Source organism: Pithys albifrons, chromosome Z (assembly GCF_047495875.1).
Source record: "Pithys albifrons albifrons isolate INPA30051 chromosome Z, PitAlb_v1, whole genome shotgun sequence".
In the NCBI taxonomy this organism is placed as follows: Eukaryota; Metazoa; Chordata; class Aves; order Passeriformes; family Thamnophilidae; genus Pithys; species Pithys albifrons.
In genome coordinates, this window is record NC_092497.1 from 14,448,543 (window position 1) to 14,469,072 (window position 20,530).

Sequence of the window (20,530 nt, forward strand, 5' to 3'; positions counted from 1 at the left end):
CCTAACTGAGATGTGCAACTGCAGAGTTAAAGCCCCTGGGGTCATTAAGTGTTACGGCTGGGCCAACTTCATGGTTCACTGCTGCCAAGAGGAAAAAGTCCTTCCTTGTTTCCTATTCCCCTCACTCTTGCTGTGCAGCCCTATCCTCGTCTTTACACAGATCTTGGCATGTGGTTGGTTAAGTTGTAAGCTGATTTGTCTGTCTAACCCAAACTTCACTCTCTGTATTAGATTGCCTTTCCGTCACATTAGCAGTCAGATCTGGCTCACCACAGAGGCTGGGCAGTGCAAGAGTGGGTGCCAGGCAAGGATTGGGAACATTTGACTTGAAATAGCGAATAAAGTGGTAAGAAAAGGAGCTTTCTGGGTTTTGGTGGCAGAAAACCATTAAGTTCAGTTGTAGTAACTAAAACTTCACCTCGAGAAGCACAAAGCATCTGACCCAAATAGAGTAGCAACATTAGTAAAACCTTGATGCCTGCTGGTAATAAGACATGTAGTTCAGTGCTGTGTTGGTTTTCTGCCCCCTAATTTTTTTCCTTTTTGAATGAGCCTTCTAACACCTTTTCTGCCTCTTCATCCGTATCCCCCGGTGAACCTGCTCATAGAGCTCTTGGACATTTTCTGTGTGGTAAGGATAAATTTTTTCTGGTGCCCTTTCTATATGCAGCTTTCTTGGTAGCTGTACATTTGGTGAAACAATTGCAAAAGAAACTTGAGGTAGGTTGTTAGTGTTTATTTCCATTAAAACATAGTTCTACTGAAAAGAAAAAATATATTTGTAAGTACTAAATAAAGAAATACAAGGAAATGTCTTGTAGTGCCAGAACATCTTTTCATTTTGAAACAAGACTATTCATGCAAAGTTAAAAAAAAAAAACAAAACCCTTGCAATAGATTTTATATGCTCCCAGGCAAAAACTGTGTCAGTTATAGAAGCTGTTTACCTTTCTTAGTTCCCCTCAACATTTTATTTCTCTCCATATTTTTACTCATGTAGAACCCTCTAAGTGTGTGGGATAGCTTTAGACAAGAGAAAAACATGGTCCTAAATATTTGAGTGACCTTAAAATATGTTGATAAATGGAGAGCGTGTACTAATGACTGAGGGATTATTTTCATCAGCCTTGTCAAGCTGGGAATTGCAACTACTAAAGCAGTAGCACTATTTCAGATCTCAGCTCAAAGACATTCAAATGAAGAACTACCAGTTGTGACACATGCACTTTTATTATCCTAAAATTGATTGATATCATGCTGAAGGCAACAGTACCTGTGAAATATGATGCATCTGTTAAAAAATTCCAGCTGTTTTGCTTTAAATATTATGGTACTTACAATGGAAAATTGCCAGAATCCAAATTATTTATTTTTCTAATATATCATTCCTGTATATATAGATACTGTGGAGGTCTATTCAGGATGCACATACAAACATGTACACATACATAAGTATGCATATATACATATATATACACATATATATATATATACACTTGCACATATGATTTTTTTTAAAACAGCTTTGCAGTCATACATGCATTACAGAGCCTGAGAGAATAGATTTTTTAAAAAAAATTTTAAGCCTCTAAGAAATAAGAGAAAATCCTGAACAATAGGTTCAAAATGAATTTTCCCTTTAATATCTTTAATCATAGTACAGAGATAGTAGTATAAGAGATTCAACCACTGGCAACAAATAGGACCGTATGTTTTTCCTAAATAGCATCTTGTATTGTCACCATCCTCTTCAGAGGAAGAGCATTGGGTGTAAATGCATCATTGATCTTACACAGCAACATGTTTTTTGTGATGGGAATCTAACTAAGGCTGTAGCTGCCTACAAGGTTGTAGGTTGTATGGGATAAGAACTTAGAAATCAAGCTGTGGCAATTATGTTGTAGAAGGGTGGAGATTTTTATTTGGTATCTCAATCTTCTTGCCTCAATAAGATGTTTTCCAGATGGTTATTTGTAAGCATATTCTTCCTGAGAAAGATAAAACAAACCTTCAAAAAATCAATATTGTTCCTTTTTTTTCCAAATAAATTACGAAGGCAAGGATCTTCTTGCAGTGTTGTCCATATGGAGGTTAGGGCAAATTTGCAATATTTCCTTGCCTACCTGAGAGACCCAGATTTCAGATGACTATTTTTAAACTATCATGCAAAGACACTGCTATTATTATTCTTCAAGAAATGATTGCTTGTCATACTGTATTTAATGATGTTGCCCTGGTATTTGGCTTGGATTCATATTTGCCTACTGTAGTAAGCCTCATTTGGTTTGAGCCCTTTTTCCCTATCACAGTGATTTTTCAAGTATTCTAGAGATTAGCAAAAAAGCTGCAAAATTCATAAATCTGTCAATCACATGATTTAATTTAAACTTTAATAAAACCCCAAAATATTTGATTTGAATGGAAGGGCCCCTCTCAGCAAGGTTGCTCTCAATCTCTTCATCCCACAGCCTGTGTTGATAGCAGGAGTTTCCCCAACCCATGTGCAGCACCTTGCACTTGGTCTTTTTAAACCTCATGATGTTCCCATGGATCCATTCTTTGAGTTTGTCCAGATTCCCCTGGATGGCATCCCATTCTTCAGGTATGTCAACAGCACCACTCACCTCAGTGTCATCTGCAAATTTGCAGAGGATATCTTCAATCCCTTCGTCTGTGTCATTAATGAAGATGTTAAATAACAATGGTCCCAATGCAGACCCCTGAGGGACATCACTGGCCATTGATGTCCACTGGGACTCTGAGCTGTTGACCACTACCTTCTGGATGTGACCATTCAACTGTTTTCTTATCCAACAGTCCACCCAAAGGTCCAGTTCAGGGACAAGGATGTCGTGGTGAACCACTAGGTTGCTAAGGCAACACTTGGAAGTTTCACTCTGTAATGGGTTTGATCCTACTCTTACGTGGAAAACACGTGAGGAATACTTTGTAATGTCCACTTTCTTAGTTACACCTAGTTACTGAGGAAGCCATGAATCAATCCCTTTACACACTGTTATTGTATACTTGAGCCTGAAAACAATACCTAATAAACACCGAATTAGTTCAATTCTGAGTAATAGAGATGCTCTGTTGTCAGAGAATTAATACAAGAAAAATGCTAAATGGACTGTACTGGTTAATAGAATTAGACTTTACCATCCCTGTCAAATTAAACACCATTTTACAATCTGTGTTTCTAATGTAGAACCCACGGCCTAAACCTTCTTGAGCCAAGAAAATGTCTGCAGAATGATTTGGTTTGACTTTAAGAGCAAAAGTGGATGTTTAATGTTTACCACATGATAATTCCTTAAAAATTACAAGCAAAAACGATGGAAAGTTGTCTCAAGCTGTGCTCCTTACTTTGTTGAAGAAGGTTTTACGGAATGAAAGGCATTTGGAGATCTTCCACTAGAAAAGAGAGGTCTTGAAATGTGGTGCTCTTGAAAGTAGAAAATTACAGAGTTTTGAAGTGTCACTGACTATTTGTTTACACCAGTGAGGATATTTCATGCTTTCATTCTGTGTCAATGCTGACTTGCTTAAAAAAAAACGTGAAAATCAAGGCAAAGGAGAACAAGGAGTGACATGGCATGAAGTTATGGCCAAATGAAAACTGTTTACATTAAAATAAACTTGGCTAAGAACATTGTATGATAAAATGTTCTTTGACAGATATTTTGATAGAAACAAGCAAGTTCATGGCAAGAATTTGGAGTTCAGTGCTGACTCACCAATAATCCTGCTTTGCAGGAGTTTGTTGTTGAAATTAGGCTAATTCATTTATCTGTACTACAATTTTTAAGGCAATGCTGCTGTCAATGGATAAGATGTGCCCTTAGTTTTCAGACAAAATTGTAGATCAAGAGTTTAGTTGAACGTTATGTGTACTCTTGTATAAATGGAGATCTCTTCGTCTTCTTGCTGTCGTTGCAAAGCTTCACCTCAAAGACAAAGCTCTTGCAGATGAGGTCTCTTCACAAGAATTGTCTAGTGAAGAAACAGTGGAGTGGTAACTGAAAGACTTCTCCTGGGAAAAAAGAGCAAAAAATGGTTAATTCTGCTGCTTGTGAACATTCACAGGTAAGGATGAAGCAATCAATTTTGCCTTAACAAACAGTCTTTGATATCTATTTTTAGTTCTGCCCCAAAGGCGAAGTAGATAGAAACACAGAACAGAAATATTTCCTGCATTTATAAGGCAACTATTCCTGTGAGGACCTGTTTAGAATTAGCTGGAAGGTTTATACATACTGTGCCTGTGCAATTACATTTTTACTACATTTTTGAAAGATTATCTGAAAATGAAATTTCAACATAAACTCATGTGGAATTTTCCATCCCTTTTTGTCATGCTTCTATTCAGTTATATAACTCTACAATAGACGGTAAAATGGTCTGTTCACTTTTTGAGGACAGGTGATTGACACATGAGTGAGATCTGTGTTGCTGACAGCATGACTGATATGGACCTCACTGACACACTTGGCATATGCATTAAAGGGATGCTTGTGCATACATGGTGGGCATTTGAACTGTTAAACATTTAGATATCTAGATGCCCTACAATCAGCAACACAACAAGGTTGGTCTGAAAATGCAAAATTGTTTACAGAAATAGGCATGTGGCAAACTAGCAAAGAACTAGTGAGATCGATGAGATGTGAAAGTTGAGGAGAGCTGAAACTGAGAGTGGTAATGGAACAAATAAGAGGTCTACAGAATGGGAGGAGGCAAAAATACCTTCATTAGTGGGTGGGGGGAAATGACTTGAAGCATCTAAACTTCAAAGCAACCCTTTGTTAAAAGCACATTTACCCAAGTATGACTTATTTCCTCTCCATATTTTAAAATGAATTCTTGCTTTCTAATACTATACTGAACTGTGATAACAAACAAGTGTCCAGAAATACTATATGTGCCTAATAAAGAAAACACTGTTTGTAGCCACTGCTGGTGTTACAATTCCAAGATTGGACCAATCACACCACTGCCATGGTTTTCAAACTGTTGTCTAGTGCTACCTTCTCACTGCCACTTATACCAAAGAGCAGACATAAAATATAGACAAAAGTACTCACATATCTTTGTCCCAACATCAACCAAACTTTGTGTCATGGTTTCCCCCCAGGTGGTAACTCAGTTCCACAGAGCCCCTTACTCTCTATCACCTGGAGGAATGGGGGAGAGAATCAGATGAATAAAAGCAAGAAAAATCATGGGCTGAGATAAAGACAGTTCAATATGGAAAGCAAAAGCTCTTCACCCAAGCAAAACTGGCAAGGGATTCAGTCACCACTCTCCATGGGCAGGTAGGTATTCAGCCATCCCCAGGAGAGCAGAACTCCATAACATGTAACACCTGGCAATCACTCTGAAAGTCACTCTAAAGTACCACCATTCTGACAGTCTTTCACCCCTTTTCTCCTTCTTTCCTCCAGTTCTGTGTGCTGAGTATGATTCTATATGGATTGGAATATCTTTATTGGAAGTTTGGGCCATCTGTTCTGGCTGTGTCCCCTCCCAGTCCCTTGTGCCCCTGCCAGCCTCCTCACTGGTGGGGTGGGATGAGAAGCAGGAAAGACCTGGGCTCTGTGCAAGCACTGCTCAGCAATAGCAAAAACATCCCTGTATTAACAATACTGTTCCCAGCACAAATGGAAAATATAGATCCATACAACCTACTATGAAGAAATTTAACTCTACCCCAGCCAATGTTGGTACAATCTCAAAGAAGTTTGACCTTATTTAGTATCCTTGTGATGTAAAAAAATATTCAACAAGGAACAAGGAGACCCAAGTGCAGAACAATGTTTTATGTCATATTATGCAATTTGAACAATTTTAAGTTTCCCATATTCTTTTGAAACTGCATTGTATTCAAGATAAACAAGCTTGTTTTATCAAAGTTACACAAACTCTAAACTTCACAGACTTTCCTGTGAGATTAGTAATACATTTCAGTATGGTGGTCAGTCAGATTGCCTGCTTAGTTGCTAATAAAGATGGATAAATATTTCTGCTATGCTGGACAGAGCACCCTACTGCTTTGACCAAGAAATAAAGCTTACATTTAGGTTATATACCAAACTTCCAACCTCTCTGCCTACGTCATAAAAGACAAGGGTGCACGTCTTTACTCGTGCCTTATTTATGGTATTTGAACTGAAAACAAAATTCATTATCAAAATAAAGATGAAAACAGTCCCTACTGTCTTAGTCATGCTTTTTGAAGGAATGGAAGGGGCTTGGACTTTCTTTTTGGAGTAGTGAAAAGGATTGAAAGGACTGAAGGAAGTGATCGGTTATGCTTATGAGTCTTATTCATAATAGCGTTGGAAAAACAGCAGAGTTTTTATTATTTTATTATTTTATTATTAAGTGCTACCTTCTGGTACATCTGGGGCCTCTTCATCTAGCCAAACTGTCCCATGTCTATATAAAGGTCTTGTCTATGGTTATAAAAATTGCTCAGTCTGGTTAGTCACTGTTCTGAGGGCTGAATATTTTCCAAAGCCTCTGGTTTGTGTCCAGCAACTTCTTGTTTTGAACAACTTTGATACCTTTTTTCTGTATTAAGATACTGGATTGCCTTTTGCTTTCATAGACTCCATTATGATATTCTCTGTGAACAGATCTCAAGTAACTCAAATTTCTCCCAGTTAACTTTCAAAGTCTCGATTTATCTCCATTTCAGGAGAGGTTTTCTTTGAGGTTGTATTATAAATATAGGCATGATCATACAAATACATGTATACAGCATTAGAAGATTCTTCAGGAAGATAGTCTTATTTCCAGATTTGGGGACAAAACATACTATCATAGCATTCCAACTTCAAATAATGAATCATTACAAAACTAACAAAAAAAATTTAAAGCCCAAATATGGAAAGGCAAATAATCTATGTCAGGAAATGCCCTATCTTCATTGCTGAGGTGACAAGCAACTGCCAGCATGGATGCCAACATGTTTCAACCTTTAAATAGTATGGATATACCCAGATACTTCTAGTAATCTACAATCTTCTTTAAAGACAATTTAGAGTTATACTTTCTGGTGGTTTTGACCTAAAAAGGAAGCATTTGATTCTCCAACAAGGAAACAGGACTCTTCAGCCCTTAATGGGCAGCCAGACAGAAACTATGTTCAGTTCTCACAGCTCTGTCTCACAGCAGTTTTAGTGCTCCCTCCATGCTCTCAGTGGAGAGAGATGGGCAAGAAGAAGCTTTCTTCAGGGTCTATGGTTTAAAAGGATCAGGTTTGCTATCCAGACCTGTGTTTAGGGAATACTGACCTTTGGATCTGGTTGGGGATTGTGTGCAGAATATGACAAAGCAGAAGCAGGTAAAATCTCCTTGTCTGAATATTGAAACCTGTTGCCTACCACTACATTTTAACAGAGACCCAAGAGACCACCTGAACATTGCAAAACCCATATAGTATTAGACAGACTCAGGCAGAACAAGACAGCCTTCTGCATGCTCCCATTATCTGGAGTTAAGAGGTCTGTGGCTGTAAATTCTGGGATTTGCAGGAGAGCTCCAGGATCAGGGACAAGGGACTACTGCCTTTACTGTACTTGCCAGACTTGCGAGGGTTGAGGGGTGGGTTGTGCTATAGAATGTATTTTATTTTATTTTATTTTATTTTATTTTATTTTATTTTATTTTATTTTCAGAAAAAGTTTAGTTTGTCTACTTTCCAGGCAGTTAAACTTTCCCATGGTCCAGTCTTACATTCACTGCAGTTGATGATGTTTTGTTTTGCTGGAAGAAGCCACTGCTCTGTGAGGCTGCAGCAATAGCACACAAAAATTCCTCAGTTTTTGAGAAGGCGCCCAATGCCTGCTAGGAAAGTGAACATTTGATATGGTTGTACTAATGAAGACAAGATACTTGTGGGTTTTTCTGGAGAGGGGAAAAAGAAGACTTTACAGGTTAGCTCTCCAAGGATTAGTTGATCTTCCCTTTGACCTCGTGAACAAACAAACTCTTTAGTTTTGGAGTCTAGAAGCAGATTAACATGCCCATTATGCTGAAGCTAAGTCGTTTAAGCAATTAGTTTCACAAAGGGCTGTTGCCATAACAAAGGCTTATGCACAGGGCTTTATGTTTGGAACAGACAGCTGTTGAGTCAGGGTGGCCTACATGCAGAAAAGCAGGGGTTCACATCTGTTCTTGGTGCTGGAAAAGTGGTTAAGTCTGCATGGCTTTCCAAGAACAGAATGAAGGAGAGAAGCCAGGGGATTTGAATGCTGTGTGCTGCAGCCAGAGTCGTTGCAGAAGGGAGACAGACATTGGCAGTCCAAAATTCTCTGTAAGGTGGTAAGGATGGTGGTAGAGGGCAACATTCATCACTTTTTTAGTTGGTTCAATAAAATAATCCATAATAATTCTTTAAGAAAATATTGTAGGGTTTAAAATTGGAGTTGTGAGAACTCAGTGGGGGAAAATCCACTGGACGATAAACTTTCATTTGCTTTGGGTTTGTTTTTTACTTTTTTAAGAAACTGAAAATATCTTTCAATATTTTGAAGATGTGCACAGACAAAATACAGCCCACAGATAATACAGATGTCAAAGAAAAACATCAAAACTAGTGATTAGAGAGCCAAAGAGTGGATCTTAATATTTTTTTTTGTCATCTTTGAAGTAGATCATATGGAGTAGAAGGAACATGGGCATTAAAAGTCATGACCATCGCACTTGCTTGCTAATTTTTTTTCTTTCTAACACAAATTAGGAACTGATGGCTGGTGAATGAATTTTTCAAAACAATTGTCCACTTCCACTGAGTTCCTGCTGCATTGAGCACTTTCCCATGACAAGCCTTAATCTGATTGTATCATTTCAAGTATTAAATTCTATTAAATATGGAGGTTTTGCCAAATAAAAATGCTGGTGCTGCTTATACAGTAATTTGATATTTTCCATATCAGAACCTTAAGGATTTCTGGATTTTCAAGGTACATTTACAGGTTTTGTAAGAATAAGGGTAATGGTTTTAAGTTAAGAGAGGGTAGATTAAAACTAGGTATAGGGAATAAATCTTTTATGATGGGGGTAGTGAAACACTGAAACAGATTGACCAGAGAAGTGGTAGATGCCTCACCCCCGGAAACATTCAGGGTCAGGTTGGACTGGGCTCTGAGCAACCTGGCTCAGCTGAAGGTGTCCCAGCTGATTACAGGGGTGTTAAACTAAATGACCTTTATAGGTCCCTTGCAACACAAGTAATTCTATGATTCTATGATTTTCCAGCCATGGTAATCTAGCTGCAGAAGTGAACATATTTCAGAAATATGTAAAATTCCTGCAGCATTTTCTTCTATCAAATGGGGGAAGAGGACAGTGGAGAAAAAGAGATTGTTTTTCAAAGATACAAAACTTATCAAGAATGGGATCATTTCAGTGTCTTGAATCCCACAGTCCAAGAAGGTTAAGGCTTGTGAGCACTGGATTTGGTTAGATATTTCTCAGAAAGGGGCAAGGAGTTTGTGAGTGTATGCTCTCAGTAATTATAGTTGCAGAAAAAGCACTGGGATCCACTTTCCTACTAATAGAGTGATCTGAAAAAAATTTCCATTATTTAAAGACTTATAGGAATATTACAGAAAACCCCTACAGATTTTGAAGTGTCACATGACCAAAAATTATGGATTTAGACATCAGTGGTGGAATGCACACTACAAGGCAGGGCTCTGGCTGTAGTATCTTCAGCACCTGTGATCTCAAACTGGCCTTGGAAACTTCTTGTGCTATGGATCACAACACAGCAAATAGTGTGGTCAGTGAGACAGACAGATTCATGCACATTTCCCCCTGTGACTGTCAATTCGGACTTACAGAATTACAGGAATGAAGGCCATTTCAAGTCTCTCCTCTACTGCTGAGGTCTCTGCATCAACTATAATGAAAGATTTTTGCCTTCAAGACAGTGGTCTCCCACAGTACGAAACAAGATGAAAGTCAAACTCTCACAGTCATAATATGGTCTGATAGTTTCTGATCACCTTCAAGCCAGGCCTACCTAGGAAAGTATTATTAAACTGATAAATAAAATGGCAAACCAATGAGAGCTGAGTACTGTGATGAAATTTAGTTCAGTTTTATAATGAGGTACTATAATGCCATCTTTAAAAGTGATAAATATTTTTCATGTCTTTAGATGCCTTTAAATAAATCACAGTTAAGATTTTTAAGACAGGGAAAACACAAATGAACCAGAACCCAAGTGAATCAACTCAGAGAAACCCTGTGAGAAAATCATTCCCATAAATACATCAAACATTTATTTAAGAATTGATAGATCTTCATGTCCCTTATGAATGTCCAGAATAAGATGATTCACCATCAGTACCTTTGGCGTTGTGTTCTTATACACTATCCACTGTGTTATAAATGGAGTAGAATGTGCTCAGTGAATGCTGTTCCTCATATTTGACTGTTGATAAATAGTTCAAGTCCTCAGAGATCCATCACGTGCCACAGATATAACAGTATAGAAACCCCAGAAAATAAAAAGTGTATTTTTAGTCATATTCACTTATAATGCTATATGCTAGCATACTTAAATCATCTTCAAAATAACTTTTGACAAGTGGACTTTTGCTCAATATTGTCACAAGAGGTAGGATGAGTGTGCCAGAGAGATAGACACTCATTTACAGCCTTTCTGGGGCCGTGTTTCCAGTGGGCAGTTCTGTTGGAGGAATAGATTCTGTGCTGTTTTGAGAGAGCCACAGTAAAGTCAAAAGTCTGGCTCATGAAACCATGGTGCTTGCTTGCTTATTTAATGCCTAAGTATGGCTTCTTAACAGTAGATTAAAAATAGCAGAACTTGGCTTTATATATGAAAATACAAATTGCCATCATGGAAGGAAATCTTTCTGCGTTGGTGGTGTTATTTTGAATAGATTCTTTTATTAGTGTGGTGGGGTTTTTTTAGTTTTGGGTTTGGTTTTTGTTTTTCTTTTATCACAGCATGAACCACAAAAAGGCATTGGCCTTTTATTTTAAGTGAAGGAATTGAAATGTGAATGGTGATACCATCTAAAACTGCTTCAAGCTGTCTGCTAAATGAAGGCCAAAACTGAATAAGCAGGGTTCTAAAGTTAGACATATAAGTTCTCATCTCTGTTTTGGCAATTTCATAAGCATACTCACATTCAAAGTGAAAGGAGCCTCCTGACTGCACTAAGATAAATGCAGGTTGCATTTTTAGGTATTAACAGTTTCCTGCCAAAATCCTGTTGTCCTGCCCTGGCTATCAGCAGAGAGAAAACTAAGGTAAATAATATCCTGACTTGGAAATAAATTTATTTTGCTGTCAGAAGCATTCAACTGTACTCCTGAAATCCATGCTTTTGTCCCATATATATGAGTCCAATCCAGTAGGCAATGTTCTGAAGCTATTTTTTCTTCACTGTATTAGAGCCTGAAACAAAGTGGAATTTGCAGCGTATTTGAAGAATGAATTATATTCCTTTTTGCCCTCAGAAAACTTCTAGAGTAGTGAAAACCTCAATAAAATGTTTCTTACCTCTAGTAATAGCTGACTGCTAGCAAATGCAAATATCATTAAATTACTTATTACACATGTAACCCCTTCATAATATGTTGACCTAATTAAAATATATTGGTATTCTCTAAGACAAAAGAGACATAATTTGGCTATTTTAAACACTGAAAATATTGCTGAAATGCATTTCTATCTTATGAGAATATTGAAGAACCATCAATACCCTGGGATTTTATGTTTGCTATTAAACCCTGCAGAATAAACACTCCTGTAAGGGAAAGAGAAATTAAATCCTTCCTACCTTATAATGTCCTACCTTTAAAATAGTACTAAGTTTAGCAAGTCAGTACTTACATTTCCATTCTATAGAAAGTTCTGGAAAAGGAATATGCAAATATCCTGAACTCCATACTCGTAAAACTTTACAGGCAGGGAAAGCGGCTCTTTCTGCACCACTTTCTTCTTTTGTGGTCTACAACCAGCAAAATCACAGATAAATTTTACTTCTGAATAATCATTTACCACTGGTTTAGTGGTAAGAGATTCCAAAGAAACATCATGAGACTGGTGTTCATGAGGGTCAGGACAAAGTGAAATGACACATTCACTGTTGGCAAGGGGAAAGTGCTTAGAGGACCAAGTTAGCATGAGGATTCCTTGAGTTCCTCAGTACCAGAGCCAAATGGGCTTCACAAGGTAATTCAAGCAGATCTGAACTCCTAACTGTCCCAAACTACCATCTAGACAGTTCAATCCATTGACTCTCCATGAAGAAACTTGATGTCCAGATCCTTTCTCTACCCCACTGACAGTTTGTTAGGGGAGTGCTGAATATTTCAAGATCCTCCAAGGATGTTTTTGATGTCCCTTTAGAGCACTTTGATAAAGTATTTGTGACGGTAAAGGAAATTGATTTACTTCAAACTAGAACTTCCAAAGAATATATGAGCTGACTTACTTGGTGTGTGCCTCACAAGAAATACTCTGCATGACTGAATCTGTAGAATCCAGCAGACTTACGACAGTTGTAATAAACAACTACAATAAGGACATATTATTTCAATTCATACATCTTTTTACCAATTCCTTGTACTGTATCATCTCATCCCTATCATAAAAATGTTAGATTTTTAAATAAAATGCTCTAAAACATAAGGCTTAATACTATCTATGCTCATGCTGAGAAAATATTCATAAGAAGTAACCTTTGACTTTTTGAAAACAGTTATCTCATTATTTTTGAACAGCATAATAAATTACTCTCTATCAGGGAATTGCATTTTGGCTTGAAAACAGTGACCTTGCAGACCATTCTACATGAATTACAGCTTGAAAGTAGTTCCCAAACCTAGTCTTCTGCTGTGCCCAGTTTATACCTCTGATTGGGAGATAAAAATGCAGCTGTTTCAGGCAAGCGAAGGGAATAGTGGAAAACCTTTTCCTGATTCACATCAATTGTAACAGATTGTACTACTAATACAGCAGCAGTACTACTAACACAGCAGTTTTGGAACTTGAGTTTTTTCTGAGGCATATGTGAGTTGGGGCAGAGGCTCTTAAGATCAGCAGAAATATGAGGAGTGTAAGGAGACAATGGACCGAGGAAAAGCGTAAGAGATTGTTTAATGAATGAAATAGATTATATATCTTTTCCCTTTGCCTTGTATGGCACATAGTACTTCAAGGAGGTCGCTGAGCATGAGAATGGAAGATGTCTAACCTATGAGGCTCTCTTCCTATCTGACAGAACATATTCTTGTCATCTATGTGGGCAGGGGGACCTACCACAGACCAGAGCATAAGAGATGTTACTTACAGGGACACACACTACTGTTTATGGTCTGAATACAGTTCAAAACACTGTGGTTTCATTCTACAAATATGCTGGATGGGAATAAATTACACTCTGAGATTCACCTTGTCTCTCCCTAGAGCAGAGTCTATCGCTACAGTTTCTTGCACTGCCCTTCATGTTCAGAACATATTTCTCTCATTCTTCAGCAACTCTTATTAGAAAATCCAATTATATAACATGTTTTTAGGGAGTGGTAAAACTTTGTTGTTCACAAAAGCAGCAGAAATGTTCATGAGCCATGTCTGCTCTTGTACAGTGAAGCATTTCTGCTTTAAGGTGTGCATTAGCACAGTGAAAAAATACAGCAATAAAAGTCAATAGATATGTTTCTACATGTCACAGAAGCACTTAAGATGAACACAGGCATTTTGTAGATGTCTCCATATCACTCCCAGACTAGAACCCAAGTTATTAGTAGATAAACTATAATGTTATACTCTTTATGTCACTTTTCAAGAGTTTTTCTGTGATCATGATCAGAAAACATGCATTGCAAAGTATTCTTATCTGAGGTGCAATTCTCCATATTTAGTATTTGCACTTCATGAACTAATATCTGATTATATTTTAACTGTGAGATCAGCCTTGACATTATGATGCAAAACATCGGAAATAGTTCTACTGGCCTGGGAGAATAGAATATAATTCCCATTTCCCATCTCCATCCAGGAGAAGCAGACTTAAAGTGTGTGGGTGTTTTCTGAACTGAATGACCAACAGTTTCAAATCTGTAGAGAAGTTCCCTAGGATAAATGTGAGGTATGTTTCCTTCACTTGTAGAAAAGGCCATGAAAGCCAGCTTTTCTTCTTAACTCTTCTAAGTTCAAACTCATAAAAAGGGAAGTTAGAGCCAAGGAGTTGACAAGGTCTGAGGTGTCTACCTATTCAAATGGCTTTGGGGTCTGGGAATTTTAGTGATTCCTGTTGGTTTTGTAGTGCTCTATCACTTCTGGCATGTCTTTGGAGCACACAGGTAATTCTGCACCCAATAGGAACAGGAAATGTATAATTTCTGGATACAGGAGTTTAGATACACTCTGCTAACTGATCAAATTCCTCTGCATAGTATGTGTTCCATCTTGCAGTGTAGAATGTTATGGTATATCATCTGTCAAGACAGCACCAATTAGAAATATTTTAGCTCTTAAATTACTGTTATAAATTTAGAAGCTGCTAGATGTCAAAGAAGTTATCTGGAAGAAAATATCTGTGCTTTAGTATACTTACCCAAAGGCACTCTGAGTTGTCTAGTTGGCACAATCAAAGAAAAACTGGAGGGCAAGTAACCAAAAGGCAGGTCTAGTATAAAGCTGAATTTTGAAGGCAATTTTTTGTCTTTGGTTAAAATTATTATTACGAAATGGAATCTGGAAGTTTGTTCTTGCAACTAACTCAAAGAGATACCTGTTTTCATTAAGTAAGCAAAATAGGCACTGAGAAAAGCATGCACATGTGTTGTTTGCTCACAAATCAGTGAAAACTTAGCACTCAAGGATTTTTTTTTAAGTTTGAAATTAAAAGGCGACTGTGTAATCTATAATACAGCCATTTTAGTCACTGTGCAGGTTATCCTACCACAATGTTGTCTTTACCGCTTTGTTAAAATCAGTCATGAATGAAAAGAAGGTGGGAGAGCTGAGCCTGAGCATTCCATGATATATTGGTGGAGCAGGAAGGGAAAAGAGAAGAATTCACAGCCAAACAGCTCTCCTTTGGTGGAAGTGCTTGTTGGTACTTGATCTGTTTAGCCCAAAGTTCACAAATTCTCCAGAACTGTTGCAGGGCATAAGGCCCTTGTATAACTATTAATGAAGTGATATGGCACCTTTCCCTAGTTAGAAAATGACCTACTTTGTCTCCCAGTGACCTCTCCTCATGTACTGAAGCTTCCAGTACATCTCAGCTAGTTTAGTGAAGTTGGGATGCACTGCAGTAACATTTTCCAGCTTTGTGTAGGAAGCTGAAGATAATCAAGATTTGTAGCTCATATACTCAAAAATAGAGATATGGATGATAGGTTCTGTTGTCTTATAGCTGCACTAGTAGAAAAATACCTCCTCCTTCTCAAGTAAAGATATATTTATTTAAGTGTAGCAGAATCTTCTATCTTAAAAAAAAAAAGAATATGCTAACAATATACAAATTACTCTTAATGAAGAGAGTTGGGTTTGGTTTTTTCCAAATATATCTATTGGGAATTTTCCATGTTGTGACTTATGTCCATTTCCCATCTTCTCACCACACACATATGAGAAAATTCTGACTCAACCTCTTCTACAATGACCACTTACGCAGCTGAAGACAGAAACTGGATTAGCTCAGTCTGAATAAAGCCGGCCTTCTCTCTCATCTTTCCTTGTACATCAAATGAGGGAGAATGGGTTGCATTGGGAAAGTGCCTGTCCAGATGATGAGTGCTCAGTCTCTGGGCACAAGGCATAATACACCAAAATATCTACCTAGGTGCAGACGCAATTTAATATAAATAATAATTCAGGGTACTGGCAATTCATAGCACTTCAACTTCTTGCCTTTCACACAAAGTCATCACTGAGTTTGTCAATACAACTAAGGACTTTTGTGATAAAACACATGAAGAGTGTAATTATGAGAAAATAACAGTGGCCAGTGAGTGACTGTGTGTAAATTACCTACAGCAGCAAAGCTGTCTCTGAATCTTTATAACGTCTTTCTCCATGCCAAAAGTATCAGATGAGACTTTGCTGAATCACAGGCTCCATCAAAGTGAATTCCCAGTTGACTATGACAGCAAATGTCACAAAAGTATGGTGGAGAATTTGCAAATAGGAAAACCTCAGAGGTGAGACTCAGTGGTGAGATTTTTCCCGTGGCACTGGAATTCATGGGTCATTTGTATCTGGGCAAACAAAAAGTAAGTTTGTTGCCCTAGGTTATAGGGAAGCCCTCCTGTGATGGGTTTGCTGGGCTTCTTGCATATTGGAATGGAGCCTTTAGATACTGAGTCACTGTAACAGATGTTCTGTTGATCCTGAACAATGAGAACTCCCAAAGCAAAGCAAAGCAAAGCTATTAGAAAATAGCTAATAATTTATTTTACATGCCATAAATCATAGGAAAAATCAAACAATGAAACACATAAACACTTAGAATTTTGCTCAATATATTTGAAAGTGTCTCTTCAATAATTTAGAGATGTTATGTTTTAAGGGCAAAACAGAGCACATTTCTTAAAGGAGAAATGTTTAATCTCTCCAAATGATTTTAACAGTTTATTTTGAATCCTCCTGAGTGATAAGACTTCTCTGATGATAGCTAAGTCTTAAGAAACATCAGTCACTAAATAGTAGCTCTGAGAAAAATTTAGTATGTTAGAAAATTGGGATAAGTATCATAATGCTTGTTTGATTATGCTTTAGAATGAAAAAGTTCTAAACAATCTAAATGTAAATGTATACTGATCAAAACCAACTTTAAAAAAAAAAAAAACTGCTTGCCAGAAACACTTTGTCCACCAAACTCAAACAAGTTCTTTACATTTGAGTTAATATTCTGTGTCAGGCTCTGGTCCAATTTAAATCTGGTCAAGTTAGAAGCCTTCAGCAGAGAGGATGAATAACAAACACTGACAGAGCCAAGTAGTTAACTCTCAGGCATTATAAAACATCAAAAGAAATACCTGGATTCTTCAACAGAGGCTTTGTTGGTTTTGGTTTTGGTTTTTGTTTGTTTGTTGTTTGGTTGGGTTTTGGGTTTTTTTAAAAGTGCATGTGTTTGGTGAAATCTTTTATCACTCCTCCAGAACACTACTTTGGCTTTGGAGGAATATTTGGCAGGATATTTTATTGGTTTAAATGTGTACCTGACTGACATAAATTACTATAATGAATGTTCCATCATTTCCCTTCTGGTTACAGGGGAAAGAACTAAGATCTATGCTTCATTATATAAAAAATTTGGATAGTCAGAAATGGATGGTAGAACAGTTCACTGTACTGGTGCTGGGGCATTTGGTACTGTGCTGCCTTGCATACTTGGATTCCATCCCATGGCCTTAGAGTAAAGTTTGGTATTTTTGGACTACCAAGAAGGTATTTCCCTTTACAATTCGTGATATGCAACAGGCATATAAGGTATTAATGGTAGAGAAAAAGGGTATGCCCTGACAGATGTTGAGCTCTTTGGACTACTTGCAGCCATATACCTAAAATCAAGCTAAGGAGTAGACTCACTGACTTCAGCTTGACTATTCTGATGAGTAGGACAGCATACCCACAGAGCTCAGGGAACTTGGGCAAATTAGTTCTTCAATAAAATGATTGTGAGCAATCAGGAAGAAAGCTGACGGGGGGAGCTGATATTGTACTGAATGTAGCTCTAATCTGAGAAAGGGAAGGACTGGGAAACTGTTCGCACAACCACACAACGTGAATAGTGAATGTACATGTGAAGTTGCTTATATCTGAATACATGATGCCTCTACATATGACAAAGTAGAAATTCTCAGATTGATGGGAAAGGAAGCAGACTGACAGATACTTTTGTGACAGATAAGGGAGTGCTAACAAAATAGACTATGTTGAAAAGGAAAGTATATTTGTAGTTATATTTACATAGAAACAATTTACTGAAAAATTTAATGAGAGTAAAACTTTTCTAGCTTTCTCTGGTATTTCAGACACATTTGATTTCTGGGATGTTGACTCAGTTGTTTCATGGAGGAATTGCTTACACACAAGACTGGATGAGTATGATAGGAATAGCAAACAAAAAATAGTAATGCCAGACGTAGTCTTATGCAACTACACAGTCGGGTTGCTCAGGTGGCTCTGTTTGCCCAAAAGTAGTCCAATAACAACACAAGGGACATCAGATCAACACCTTAACTTAGTTTGAGATGCAAATGCCAATTGCTGTTGCTGACATGCAGGGATGGGTGTGGCCATGTGGCAGCTCAGATTTAGCTTGGCTCCCCCTGGTCTGTAATAGTAAACATGGCAGTGACAAATATGGTCAGAATAGCAGATATTCTGAGCATCATGATAGAAAGTTTGGTTTCAGAAACATATTTGAATATTCATTGAATAAATAACGCACAGTGATTGAGTAAAAATGTACATCATGCCATATAATTGATGCCAGACATTCAAGGGGGAAAATAAAGATTTTTCAAAGGAGATGCTTTTTTAGTGCTTGATGTGGCTGGAAACTAGAATTTCCATTCTGTAGATAATTTGTTCCATTTCAAATTGGAACAGAAACTAAAGCTTTCCAGTGAGATGAAACTTTTCAAAGATTGAAATTCATGACTCATGGAGTATTTGATGTTGAGAATATCAGATTGTGATGAACAATGACATTTCAGGAGGAGAAAAGCTGTTCATGTTCATTGTTCAGATGAATTAAACTAAAGATTCTGGGGCTTTTGCAATATTAAGGCAATACAAATATTAATGAATAATGAACCTGAAATACTTAAATTGTTAGACTTATACATTTTGCTTTACTGAAATAGTAATGTTATTGTGATACAATTAGACTAAAACCATCTACCAGCACGTTCCAGTGTGAGGTTTAATTTGCAATGAAACTGCACTTTCCTATGGATGGGAAGTCTTTCACTGAATTTCTGATCATCTGTACATAACAGAAAGCAGCTGTAAAATTCACCAGCATCTGTGCTATGTTACAGACACCGCCAAAAGGAGCATTGCTCCAAAACAGGGTATTTAATAGTCTTCCAGTAGCTCTTTTATTGCTACGTTTTAGCACTTGTGGTACATTGAAACTCTTCTGATTGTATCGCTTGGTCAAGGTTGTACATTTCGTTGGGACAGATAAGAAAACACTAACTTAGTGGTCTAACTTGCAAAACTCAATTATTTTATCTAAAACCTAGGAATATGTAAGTGGCAATTCACAAATGTAGCAGATCAGAAATCAGAATACACCTTAAATGGAATAAAATAGTGGATAAAAGACACGGAGTAACTGTGTAAACATACCTTCAGCCCCACAAAAATTTTCTTACATTTTTTATGTCAAAATTACCAAAAATGGGAAGCAATTTCCAGACCTCAGCTAGAATGCTACATTCCCATTCAGGCTTTGCTTCTAAAACAATGCATGTGAACAAGGTAGAGACTCCCAAGGAGATCATTCTTACATCTTTTGAGTTATGAAATAAAGCATGTAAATGTTCTGAAATATATGAAATATTGGGCAAGGATGCAGGAGATGAACAAGATATACTGTTCCAAGTACCCTTGAGAACCTATCTGATGTGGTAGGCCTAAACTGCAGCAAAGGATATTCATAATGCACACTGGGAAAAGGTTTTGGAGAACAGAGTAAAGCAGTATAAAGCTGTTTGTGGGGAAACTGCAGAATTTTCCTGATTGAAGGTTTGTAAGAACAGGTTAGACAGACATCTGGTCAGATGCCATGGGCAGGAGGAGACAATCTCTGCAGAACCTTGCATTCCTTTTCCTCTCCTGTTTCTCTATGATTCCAAACTATAGGAGGGACCACTCTAACCTCGGAAATGACCAATGCACTGAGGCTTTTTTCTTTCTCTGTCAAGAGTCTAGTTCTTCAGTCTTCTAGAAAACAAGGCAGATTTTGATGCAGAAATCAGTTTTAGAGGGCATATAAAAGAAAAAGTATGATAGTATATGCATGGCCAAACTTCGCGAACAAAGATTTGGGAAGGGCTGTCCCCACGTGGGTGGGCCCTTCCAGCCTGCACAGTGGATTTTAGGTGAGGCTCAGCATGTGCAGAATTGGCCCCACCGTTTAAGTCCTGAGGTTCATCTGCCATGGCCGAGCGAGCTTGGACGGTGCCTGTGAAGTCCTCAGGACTAGAACCTACAGTACCCCGCATTTTCCAGGAGGTCTCCCATCCAAGTACTAATCCGGGGCTGACCCTGCTTAGCTTCTGAGATCTGATGGAATTGGATGTCAGGGAGGCATTTAACTGCCCATGCTGGTATAAGTGACTAGGGTAAACCAAATTTTTCTGCAGCTTTCATGAGCTGCTCTTGCTGATTCTTTGAGTTTGGACTCTGAACCAAACTAGAAGGCCAATGGCCTTCACTTCACTTTTCTCTTTATATGGTGACTTTTATTACCATATATTGCCAACTCCTGTCCAAATAGCTTATAGTGTATGG

The 20,530-nt window shown here is 37.7% G+C and overlaps 1 long non-coding RNA gene across 1 annotated transcript; it reads right to left on the reverse strand.

Annotated features, from left to right (window-relative positions):
* Window positions 1-720: 720 nt before the first annotated feature.
* Window positions 721-11,977, reverse strand: LOC139684515 (uncharacterized). Its single transcript, XR_011699925.1, has 3 exons — window positions 11,879-11,977; window positions 5,085-5,174; window positions 721-4,033 (listed from the first exon to the last, which is right to left on the reverse strand). It is a non-coding gene; the product is annotated as an uncharacterized lncRNA (long non-coding RNA).
* Between the last annotated feature and the right edge of the window lie 8,553 nt (window positions 11,978-20,530).